We start from the raw sequence: 12,500 nt of genomic DNA, 5'->3' as shown, positions 1-12,500 counted from the left end.
GTCCTCTTGACTAAATTAAAACAAGAAAGGGGGATGGGTGATACAGGATGGGGGAGGTATAACCAGAAATAAAATATTGAGACATCAGTAACACTGGCCTGATAGCGACCGTTCCGTAGAGTATAGAGGGACTTCCCAGATTGTGTCTAACACGTGTGTGTTAGTTCGATGAGAAGTCGTGGAGAAACTTATTAAAATTTAAGTGCGTAATAGCTACCAGCATTTACTGACAGGACAAAACTCAAAGGTAAAATGAACTGTTATGTACCTGGTTTGTGGAAATACTACCGGATAGTATAATTTTTCTACCTACAAACCTTTCATTTTTACTTCTGAAAAATTAATTTTGACAGAACGTCAACTTTTAAGTTCCAACAGACTTCTCAACTATAAATACAGTCAAGAAATAACAATATATTTCTCCTCTGAGATTTTGATTGTATTGGAATCATTCTTGCCGAAAAAGGTAATTGTAATATGTCCCCGGTGAGACAGGTTCCGGGAATGAAAACGATTCATTTTTAGTAATAAAAGTGATGACATCCCATTCCGATAAAAGGACTGATACGCGGACCGTTTTCAGCCCCGACACAGACCAACAAGGCACAAGAGAAACTAGACTTTCAGTTAATAGCAAAATATTACACTTGTGCTTTAGGAAGCCCGTTTGTTTACAAACAGCCTACAAGCTTCCAATCATAAACGACTTCTCCCTCACTGGAATATCTCACCGGGACATTTGCCTGACACCACTGGGTATAGCACCCTATCTAAGGCTGAGAGATGGTGGGAATCTTAGGTTGTTCCCATGGAGCTACGCTGACAGACGAAAAACTCTCAAAACTGAGCAACATTTTCATTTTGCAAAATTTATTGGCTGTGTTCCCCTTTTTGCTCCTCAGGGAGTGTGTTGATCGGAGAAGATAACAGGATGTCACATACCAAACTGGGGGGTCGGGGTTATAGTATAGATTACTGGTGCCAAATTTATCCTGCTTTACTTTCACTCACAGTCCATGCAGTACTGGAATGTTTTTGTGCAATATGCTACTGAGAGTATTTTGGACTAAAAAAGAAATGTATATGCTGAAATGACAATGCAAGTAAGTAAAGGACGTTTATTGACAGATTATATCAGCTTTCTTATCTACGGTAGAGCTGATGAAAGCCACTTAAGGGGAACGCGTTCATCTTGGGTAAAGTATCGATTTTAAACAAGTTATAAGTGATTGCTTCGACAGCGTTTGTCTACAGTTTGTGGTTCTTTTTTCCTGGTTAAATTCAACAGATAAAAAGTTGTTGCATATTCCCTTATCGTTACCACTTCGTGTCGAAATAAACGTTTCTGAGTAAGCTGGCTGTTATTCAGGAATCTCGGATATTGCATAAGCTTGAAATGTTTACCAGGGTCGAGGCTGCAAAACCTGCAAAAACTAAGTTCCATCAGCAAGTGTGGAAATTTCTGCTAATATACGTGGCTCTACAAATGTACAATTTTCATGTATGGTCATTGGTCACTGATACATTATAATACGGGAAATTTACTCAATTTTTGAACAGAAAAAGTGTTAGGATTTCTTCAATTATTGAATAGAAACAAACATCCGGTTGCTTTCCTTCTAAATTTTGCACATGACTAGTAACTTGGCCGCTAAACAAGCAATGTGAATTGTAGGTGTTACTACAGCAAACATTAAAATATGAAAAATAAATATTTCCTTGTGGAGTTCTATCTAGAGTGGGAAGGGCAGAAGAATAATTACTGCCTGAATTGCATTTTCTTTTCAGCTGTAGTTGTGTAAATGTAAATGCTGTGCAGGAGGCAAACCATTCATTGTGGAGGTACTTGTTAGTGTGATGTGGGAGAGACATGGTATGTGTGGTATGTTCAAGTTTAGTAAACTGGATGCCAATATGGGATTTTGGCAAATTCCTTTGTCAGGGAGTCGGCTGGGCGCTAATATTCACATACCCCTGCGGGTTTTGCTTTTGTTTCACCTTCTTTGGTCTCAACTCTGCACCCACCAATTTCAACATGATGGCAGAGGTCATTGTCTGACAAGAGACTGGAAGAGGCAGGCATCACGCTGAATGTGGGAAATGTGACCTGTCAAGGAGCAAAGTGACCCTTCTTGGGCATGTCATCACAGATTTCTGGCAAGCCCAGACCCAAGGAGGACCCGTCCATCCATGGAGATGGAAGCACCTGCAACAGTAGGAGGACTCAGAGTTTCCTCTGGGCATGGTGAATCAGAAAAAGAATAGCTGGTACTGGGGGGACCAGGAAAAGGCATTCAACTTAAAAGATGCGAAATCACTGTGGGTGGCAGATGCCTTGTCATCTCTCCACTTAAAACCAGGCTAACACTCGGAGGAAGAAACATTGATGATGGAGACGGATATCTATGTGAACAGGAACCCTTGCTGAAGAGCTACTGGCCAGATCGCTCTACACAACAGTGAAAGATGGGTTGTTGTTAAAAGATCTCACGCCTCGCTATCCTGCTGTGAATGTTCATGTAATGAGGTGTTGTTGAAATTACATGGTATCGTGAAGTGCAAAGCCAGAGCCTGTCAGACTGTTCAGTGGTGGCCAGGGCTCCAACAGATACGAGAACATGCATTTGGTTTTGGGATGCAGGACGCGGCAGGGAGGAGAGGAGGAATCATCCTGAGGATTACTTATCCAGGTTCTTGAGATCGCATTGTTGAAACATAGCAAATCCAACGATCACATCACCGGTATCCCAGAGGTCCCTCAGTCCCATAATGGCCCTCAGTCCTTTCAGGCCAATCCACTGCAGAATGGCTATAGCCCAACTTCTCATGGGACGCCGGGGTGGACTTCTCTTCCGATTCATCGTTGGACCCTGTGCTGCCTGACTGGAGAAGGCGGGAAAGAGGAGGAGAAGAGGTGGGTGATGTGTTGCCCGTGACCAGGTGTGGGTGACAGATATGAAGACCCCAGGTACTGTAGATCAAAAGCATTACCGCCGAGGTCATTTGCCCCAAGGGACTGTGCGGGAGAACCCGTGTGCATCTGATTCCCTTACCAGAGCCTGAGTGTAAATCAAACCCTGTGGGCCAGGAGAGTGAGTTAAGTAAGACCGGGCCCTGCCTGCCCTTGTAATGGCCTTTCCCGAAACCCGGTACATAGTGATGTTGTGAGGACCAGATCAGGAAGAATTATTAACAAGCGAGATCAGTCTGTAAATAGCAATGTCATTTGTGTTATAGTGATCTGAACATGGCTAAGTGAGCAGTTTGTGGCCATGCACCAAGTTCGAAATTGAATAGATCTGGGTTTTGTAATAAAGGAGATGTGGTGTATTCAATGGACTGAGTTGTTTTGCCTTAGCTAATGCTCGGAGGTGCATGACGTAAGGACTGTGAGACAGGAAGGATGTTGATTGTATTGTGCTTGTCAATAAAGTTTGGAGTTGGTAGCAACAGCACACAGTTGTCCCGCGTCTTCCTTTCTTAAGTAAAAGAACACGACAGTATGGTTCTGATTGTCATGTCTACTTCTGCATGCATACATTCCGGTGCTATTTCAGTCACTAACACTGCAGATAAAAATTTTATTGGGTTATGATAAATTTTATGAAGCGGTGTGCACCCTCCTTTACCATTATTACATCTCCCTTCAGAATCTGAATATACAAAATGGGGGTGGAGGTGGAAATCATCCATTTTTTTGGTGGCAGGAATGTGGGTCAAAGAGGAATACACTGATGAACTGGTGAAGAACAGCAGTTTGTGGGTGCAGGAACTTAATTTTTGGCCATACTTCTTAACCTCTTAGCACAAGAAATCTGGACTAAGCCTAAGATAATAGGGAGACGAAGGCCCCAAAATAGGGACAGAGTTTACATAGTGTTCTTATAAACTTAGAAAGTTGCTAGAATGACAGGATTTGTATCAGCATTAATTTTACTGAGGGATATGAAGTCTGAAACTCAAACAAATGTCATTATTTGGCAGCTTTAATCCTCAGTGATTTGCTAGAAAACTACAAAGTTTATGAGAAACGGGTGAAAAATATGAGTCAAAAATCTTGACATTTCAAGAAAATCTGGACAGTTGAGAGGTATGTTTTTGGCCATTATCATATAGCCCAGACAGGGCAGTCTATTTGAAAATAAAAGTAAGATTAAACAGGAATATTAGTCAGTAGATTCAATAGAGCAGCCAATGTGATCTTAAGGTGATGAATGTATAATGTAAATCTGCATAACCAAAACTCTGGCTGTAGAGGAAGGATTTATTTATCACTGTGATCCTTAGGATTGTATTGTCTGGATCCTTATGTTTCTAGCAGTGGTACCCTTGGCAAACTAGTCTGAGAGGAGGAGCTAGGCAAGTAATATTCCAGAATCCATAATACAACATGGCTATTCAAAGAATCTGAGGGCCTTTGATGCTTGCTGTGATGTCCCTTCTCTGGGCCAGTAATCAAGGAGCCCACTGGAGAGGGACGTTCACCTTGGAACAATAATGGATACATCCAGTATTTCCAGATGCAGCTCTGTGCATCAAGCGCAGTTTTCCTTTAGAGCACACAGGAAACGCACTCAGTCCAGGGGCTGGTTTTCCGTCTCTCTCCAGATCCCCAGTAAGACTCCCCACTGGCACAGGTATAGAGCTGAGTCCTCAGCTGAGTGTTCAAGCCAAGTCCTCCACCTCTCTCTCTGTGAAACCAGTACTTTGTGTTCCTGCTGTAAGCAGCTGACACACACACTCTTTGAGATTTGATTTTCACACACACACACACACACACACACACACACACACACACACACACACACACACACACTTGGGAAAGTCTGGCACAGATTTACTAGCTATGCCATCTTCTGCCCAGACTATAAGATAGTTACACTGCCACCTGACATAGCAAAGCCAGCTACTCTAAGGCTCTTACAAGGGTACCCAATTATACTGAGGGAAATTAATATTAATACAAATGATAGTGTTTTGCCAATGCAGTAAGGCTTTCATGAGTGGCCACAGTGTCACCAAATAGATATAAGTACTCTCAAATGTTAAAATATTCTCCAAAGGACCAGCCACAATGAAAAGTTTAAATATATTTAATAATAAATAATAAAAGAACATGAAAACACTAAATATCTATTTACAATAAACACAAGCATTTCGACAATAGGAAACATTAAAATAATACAGATGAATAGATTCACACAGATACAGAAAACAGTGCTTAACTAATCTCACTATAGTCATCTGACTGATATAAGGAATTACTATTCCTTGGTTTACGTACTAGAGCAAGACAAGATGAAGTAGGTAAGGGGTCCTTCTTTGTCAGGTTCCAAAAACAGATTGCAGTGAGACCAGTCTCATCTGGCATTAAACATCATTTTTGTCCTAGATTACAGAATTACATCACATACATCCGGCCATCTGACTTCTGGTTCCCATGCTACCTCCACTGCTAGAAACTGCCAGGATTTAGCACATGTGTGACAATAATACACACACAGAGTTTTGCTCAGATCTGTTGCAGCTTCTGGAAGTCATAAAACAATTTCAAACGTCTACCTTCCAGAGTAGCAGTTATTGCAAAGACAATACAGGAAGCTTCCTAGTACAGACTTTTTGTCTCTGACTGCATTGAGAATTGTAAGATACAATCTTTATGGCCTAAGCTAGGTAATTTAATTTCAGAACATTTTTCAAAGGACTGTGATTAACCTCTTCTCTTCCAGTATCCTCTGTTATAATATATTCATTTCAACAGTTACAATGCATACATTTAATCACTTACTACATGCAGGTATTTTCTTTTCTGTCCAGCAGGACCCACTGTTGATACATTTTAACACTAGCAACTTTAAAATACATTTTCAACAGAAGCATCTGTACAAATCAGGTTGATATTCTAATATATAATTCTTTACTAAATGCCAGCTAGCTGTGCTGGCATATGTTACACATCCACTGCCCTACTTTTCCTGGCATAGCTGGCAATACCTCACATTGTCACACTTCCAGATATTGTTTTTCTTTTATCTTTTTACAATTTGTTTACCCCATACAGGATAGGCTATACCCCTTTAAAAAGATAAGCACCTAAGCAAAATATAGCCCTTGGATAACTGTTGGTCTAAAAAGGCAGATTAAAGAACGTAATAAAGCTTGTGCAGACTGGAAAAGGGACACACTAAACAAAAATAAACTTATGCATTTCCACAATCTTAAAAAATAAACAAGGAACAACATTAATCTGGCCAAAAAGGTCTACCTAATTGCATATCAAACACCGTTAAACTTACAAAGTCAGACATAAGCAACACAGCCTGATTCCAAACCTCAACAAAATGAGAAATATCACCTCCCCTACACCCACCTACAACCTACATGACTCTTTGAATAACCCCACCCCTATGACTCTACTCTACTCCCTATTGTATTACCCCCTTCTACTTTAAAATCATCATTAAACATGCAGCTGAAAGGTTATTACATTTATTATGACATCTTATTATCTTATTGTGTCTATTAGTGGTATTGTATTATGGAACTCTGCCTCTGTAATTTGTCTGACTACTATGTTGCTACTGTGTTGCTACCTTGTTTCACAGTTGTAATCAGATTTGCCCGATTTTGTTGTTGACTGTATAACTATGTTTCACAGTTGTAATCAGATTTGTCTGATTTTTTTTGTTGACTGTATTGTGGAGCTTTTCTCCCCAGGCCTCCACTGAAAATGGGCTCTGTAAGGCCCAGTGGACTTTCCAGGTTAACAAATTGCAAATAAATAAATAAATATTAGACACATATATTACTACAATCCAAGTTTTCATATATTGCACCCAACATTATCACAGCCAACCAGTCATTTTCAATCTAACTCCCATCATCAATACTTTACCCAAGTTTTAAGCATAGTTTGGTCCTGCCATATCCTAAAATTAGCACCTCAAGACTGTAAATGAGTATCAGAAAACTCATACTCACTAGCTAAGACATTAGAAAAGTTGGTCTCTAATCAAATATTAGAATACATCAAAACATATGACATTATTTTCAATAAACAATGGTTTTAGGACAAATTACAGTACAACATCTGTCCTTTCTGCCTTAACTAAAAATATGCCAAACATGGGAAAAGGCTACTTATAGGGTGCAGTATTTCTCAATCTCAAAAGGGTCTTTGAGATGGTAGATCTCAACATACTGTTACTAAATCTAAGCAAAGTTGGATTTTCAGCTGAAGTACCACAATGGTTTAATAACATTTTTCACAGCAGAACACTAACAACTCCCTCTCTGAATACTGGATCCTTATGAAATGAGTTCCATAGGCCTCATTACTTGGCCCCCTTCTTTTCTCACTGTTTATTACTTTGCTTCCATATTATCTTCTTGCCACAAACCTAACACTATATGCAGATGGTATAGCTATACTTTCAGCATATAAATCTCCAATAATGTTAATCAAGCAACTTTAAACAGAGTTTTCACACATTTGAAACTGGCTTACACAGTAGTGCAGCAACGGTTAGGTGAAGGGGTGAGTTACTATGGGTGCAAAAGTTTAGGGGTGAGATTGAGAGCTCTTGAGTCCTGCATACTGTTTTTTGTACCAAAATGTCACTACAGAAAGGCATTATAGTACATTTTTTGTTGCTGTCTGAAAGGAGCATGTACTTTTGGAAGCCAAAGTTTTTTTTATTTTTGCACTTGAAGAATGGGGTGGGGGGGGCATGGATTGGCTGCTGTACTGTAGGAAGCTATTGAAGCCATTTGACTTTCTACAGGAAGCTAAGGACCTTTTTATTGCTCTTAACGTAAAGACCTGAGCGGGGGGGGGAGCAATTTTGAGGGACTAGTACCAGGCACTCGATGAGCCAGCTACAGATCTAGGCTTACAAATAATATGCTAGTAGTCAACACCCAAGAAACTCTCTATGTTTTTTGGGATTCCCTCAGTGACTGCAATCAATAACAACCTCCTCAACCATTATAGGCTCATAGGAGGTTACTAGACTAATGGCCCTAGAGCCTTTTTAAGTATAGCCATTTATGCCCCAATTTTCCCAATTATCAATGCCCACTTGCTAAAACGGCTTTGGTATATGCCTGTATCCTAGGGCATCTACAAACTACCCCTGTTCATAAGAGCCACAGTTGACAAGCCAGGAGTGAATTTGTGATTTCCCATCTATTGGTCCAAACTGTGTTTGAAAATGCTTAGGGAAGAGCTCTGTTTCACATGAATGGGGAGTTTGTTCCAGAGAAGGGGTAATCTCTGAGGCACATACCTGTCCCTCCAACATGTTTTGTTTATGTCACAGATGAGGTTTAAATCCTCAGATTTGGTAATTCTAGTGGTGGTTGTTTTGCAAATGTATAGCAGAACTATCAGGGCCAGATTGGAGAATGTCTTTTAGGTTACACATATATCACTCTTCAATGGTAATCTGTAGGAGACCAAGTACAGGGACAGGGCTTTGAGGTAGTACACATAGAACATATTGTTTACACCATATGATCTTTTATTGAAGAACCTCTGTGGCCACTCCAGCTGTTGCAAATGCATGGTCAGGTACATGCCAAATGTTGTATTGTACTCAGTTATTGGTCTAATGAGGCCTGAGTATAAAGGGACTATGATCTCCTTAGATCTGAATGTCATGCCCTTACTTATAAGTTGTGGCACATAGAAGGAGTATCTCACTACCATGGTCACATGGTGATCAAAGTTCAGGTTACTGTCAATCTGAGTTCCCAAGCCCTTACCACTGGGTCTACTCATAAGCTGTAATTTGCAGGGGTGATTATCTTCCCAAAGGGTATAATTATCCATTTTTTTGCACTGAGTTTTAGGCCATGGTTCTGGCACCAGCAATTTGTCTGTGTCAGACCCTCCTGGAGGATATCTACATATTCGGGGGATTTAGTGATTGTACCCAGCTTGCAGTCATCAGTAAATTTGGTGAGCCAAAGGTACTCTACATTTGCCTTGACTTCTGAGAAGTATATTGCAAACAGAAGAGGTCCCAGTACCAAGCCCTGTGGAACAACACTAGTAATTATCCTCTTGGTGGAGGTGAATTCCCCCATATTAACTTCATGTGTCCTATCTGTGAACCATTTAGCTACCCATCTGGTGACATAGGGATTTAAGCCTAAATTTGTGAGTTTGTCTATAATACCTGAGTGAGGTATTGTGTCAAATACCTTTGCCAGGTCAAGGTAGGCAGCATGAACCATTTTGCCCTTGTCCATGCCTCTAGTGACCTTCTCGAAGAAGTCCACAAAGTTTAGTAGGTATGATCTCTTCTTAGTAAAATCAAACCGAGATGGGTCCAGTATTTGAAAATTTTCTATGCCTTTATCAGGTCCATGATAATTCTTTCCATAGCCTTGTATATAAGACTAGTCAAACTTATGGGTATATAATTCCCATAGTCTGCTGATGGTCTGCCTTTGTGTAGAGGGATGACCATTGCAGTCCTCCATTTCCTAGTGATGAAGTCTGTCTGGAGGCTGAGGTTGAATATTGATTCTAGTGGACCTGATATGCCATATTTTAAGCTATTAAGAAGGCATTCTGGGATATTATCAGGATCCACTGATGCTGTGTTTTTAGCTCTGGAGAGTCCAGTGAGGTTCTGTTCTATTGTGATAGTTAGGAGGTGAAATGGTAAAGGTTTTTTTCTTGGGGGGGACTGAGGGTGATATAGGGCTAATAAAAATACCTTTCACCACTTAGCAAAGATACCTAGGTATAAACTTAGACAAGGAACTTACCTTACAAACCCAAAAGATCATACAAATAAACAAGGTCATGGCCCAAATAAAAGTAGCCAAAAGAATCCAGTCCTTGTTAACCAGAGATGTATGCAATGCAATTGCCAGAAATATACTCATACCCACTCTAGAATATACGTTACCTATCTTTCCCATTTATTCTGAGCAATGTACTAACTTCCTGCGAATAGCTGAAAGCAAAATGCTAAGATTTATTCACTCTGTCCCTGTGTCACAGTTGAGTGGGCCAGTTTGTTGCCTATTGAACCCAGAGCACAGTTCTTACTGAACACACTAATACTTAAATTGTTTAAAGATAGCTACCGTCCTTCACTAAAACAACTGCTGTTTCTCAGAAATGTGAGAAATCATTCCAGTGTTCAGTTGCAGAGACACTGTTTTACAACATCCACAGGCAAAATAGCATTTCATAAGCTAGCTCCAACATTATGTAATACCCTAACCACCCAACTTAAGGCCACCAGTGAACTATACATCTTCTGAAAGCAGCTTAAAAACTGCATAATAAACAAATGCAGATGTAAATGTTTCAATGATGCAGGGTAAACGTAATTTAAATTTCACAGAGGAACAGAAACTCTCGCCAAACTTTACCTAAAGATTATGTATTATATAAACTGTTACATAATATTTTTGCTTTTCTTATGTTAATTAATCATTTAATACAGTATTTCAGTATTTGTCAGCCTCTATATTCCTTGTAATAGTTTTGTATATCTTTATGAAACTAAGTGTATAACTATTTGTAAATGATAACTGTCCTTATAAACCTCACCAGCCTTTATAAATGTTAACACACGGCATAAAAATTACAGAACCAACTGATATTGCCAACGTCCTGGCAGATAGATTCAGTGCTAACTTTACCCCACTCCCACCCCCTAAAGGGCCCATATCTATACAGGAAAAATGCAGAGTCCCTGTAATCACAACTACGCAGGTAAAAGCTGCACTCTCTAAAACCAGAAACACAGCATCCATGGGTCCGGACAACATCCCAGGCTGCGTTTTTCATGAACTTTACAACGAACTGGCTCCCCACCTAAGCACCATGTTCAATCATAGTCTCACATCAAGCTTTGTGCCCACTGAATGGTGCACAGCAACAGTTATCCCACTCCACAAAGGGGGCGCCACCACTGATCCTGGGAAGTTTCGCCCTATTAGCCTGACGAGCCTGGTCTGTAAGGCCATGGAATGTATCATCATGGAACTCATAAACAAAGACATTGGTAACCTCCAAACTCTGGACCCCACCCAGTTCAGGTTTGTGAAAGGCAAATCATGCCTCCTGAATCTGATCGACTTCTTTGAGGCAGTAACCAAAGCTGTAGACGAGGGTAAGGTGGTTCACACAGCCTATCTTGACTTGGCCAAGGCTTTCGACACCATCCCCCATTCTGGAATTATAGCTAAACTCACTAAACTAGGTATAAATCCCTACATCACAAGATGGGTTGCCAATTGGCTCACTGACAGAACCCACACTGTAAAAGTTGCAGACTTCAAATCTGACTTCAAACCAGTGACAAGTGGAGTACCACAGGGTTCAGTCCTGGGACCTCTCCTGTTTGGTATCTACTTCTCTGAAGTACAGGCTAACACAGAAGGCCTTTGGCTAAAGTAGTTCGCAGATGACTGCAAACTAGGAGCCATAGTTAAGTCCCCAAATGATGTGGACATCCTAAAGAAGGGCCTGCCTGAGACAGATGCCTGGTGTCAGAGCCATGGCCGCAAGCTCAATGCCAAAAAGTGCATTGTCATCCCCTTTGTTAAAAACTCTGTACTCATGAACTACCACATAAGCGGCAGTCTACTTAACCCTGAATGTGTGATAAAAGACCTGGGGACCCAGGTGGACAGTAGCCTCTCCTTTGATAATCACATCATCACAGTAGTCAGGAAATCCTTCTACATGGTACACCTCATCACAAAAGGGTTCTCATCTAGGAAAAAAGAGGTCATTGTTCCCCTCTACTCAACACTCATTACACTCATTATAGAATACAACGATCCTTTTGGAATGTACCTCACAAAACATCTGCAGCAGCTGGAAAGGCTGCAGAAGTAGCTCACAAAGAGGATTACTGGCCTCAAACAGATGCCCTACACTGACCATCTCAAAAAAACTCCAGCTTTACTCCATAGCATATCGCCTACTCCGAGGTGATCTCTGCCTAACATATAAAGCTATGTCAAACCCAGAGCTGCTGGACATGCTACACCTAAAGAAATCCCAATCCCTCCGAGATACATGCTCTAGGGACCTAAACCTTGTCACCACAATAAACAGGACATGCTGGAGGGATAGATTCCTGTCCCAGAGACTTCCCATACTCTGGAACAAGCTACCTATCTATGTCAAGCAAAGTTCCTCATTAGCAGTCTTCAACAAAAATCTTGATAAGTGGGTGGGAAATAGGAAATACACCCCGGGGATCACTTCTGTGGCTCTACTCGACAGGGGCAGAGGAAAATAATTTTCTTGGGTGGCATAAAGCAGGGAACCTTGTTGGCTAGGCTTACTTAGGCCATTGGGCCAATAGCCTAGTACCTACCTATGAACCTATGAACACACTTTATGTAATCAAGCATTTAATTCTGTTTAAATGAGTGTATTTATGACAAGTGATATTTGTTAACGTAGTTAATGCAATGTTTGCTAACGCTGTCATTGTCTTTGCATTTTGTTTCAAGTC

The sequence above is a fragment of the Protopterus annectens genome, chromosome 5.part1, assembly GCF_019279795.1.
Source record: "Protopterus annectens isolate FY-2018-M chromosome 5.part1, PAN1.0, whole genome shotgun sequence".
NCBI classification, from domain to species: domain Eukaryota; kingdom Metazoa; phylum Chordata; order Ceratodontiformes; family Protopteridae; genus Protopterus; species Protopterus annectens.
The sequence above is the reverse complement of the archived record's forward strand: the minus strand, read 5'-3'. Positions refer to the sequence as shown.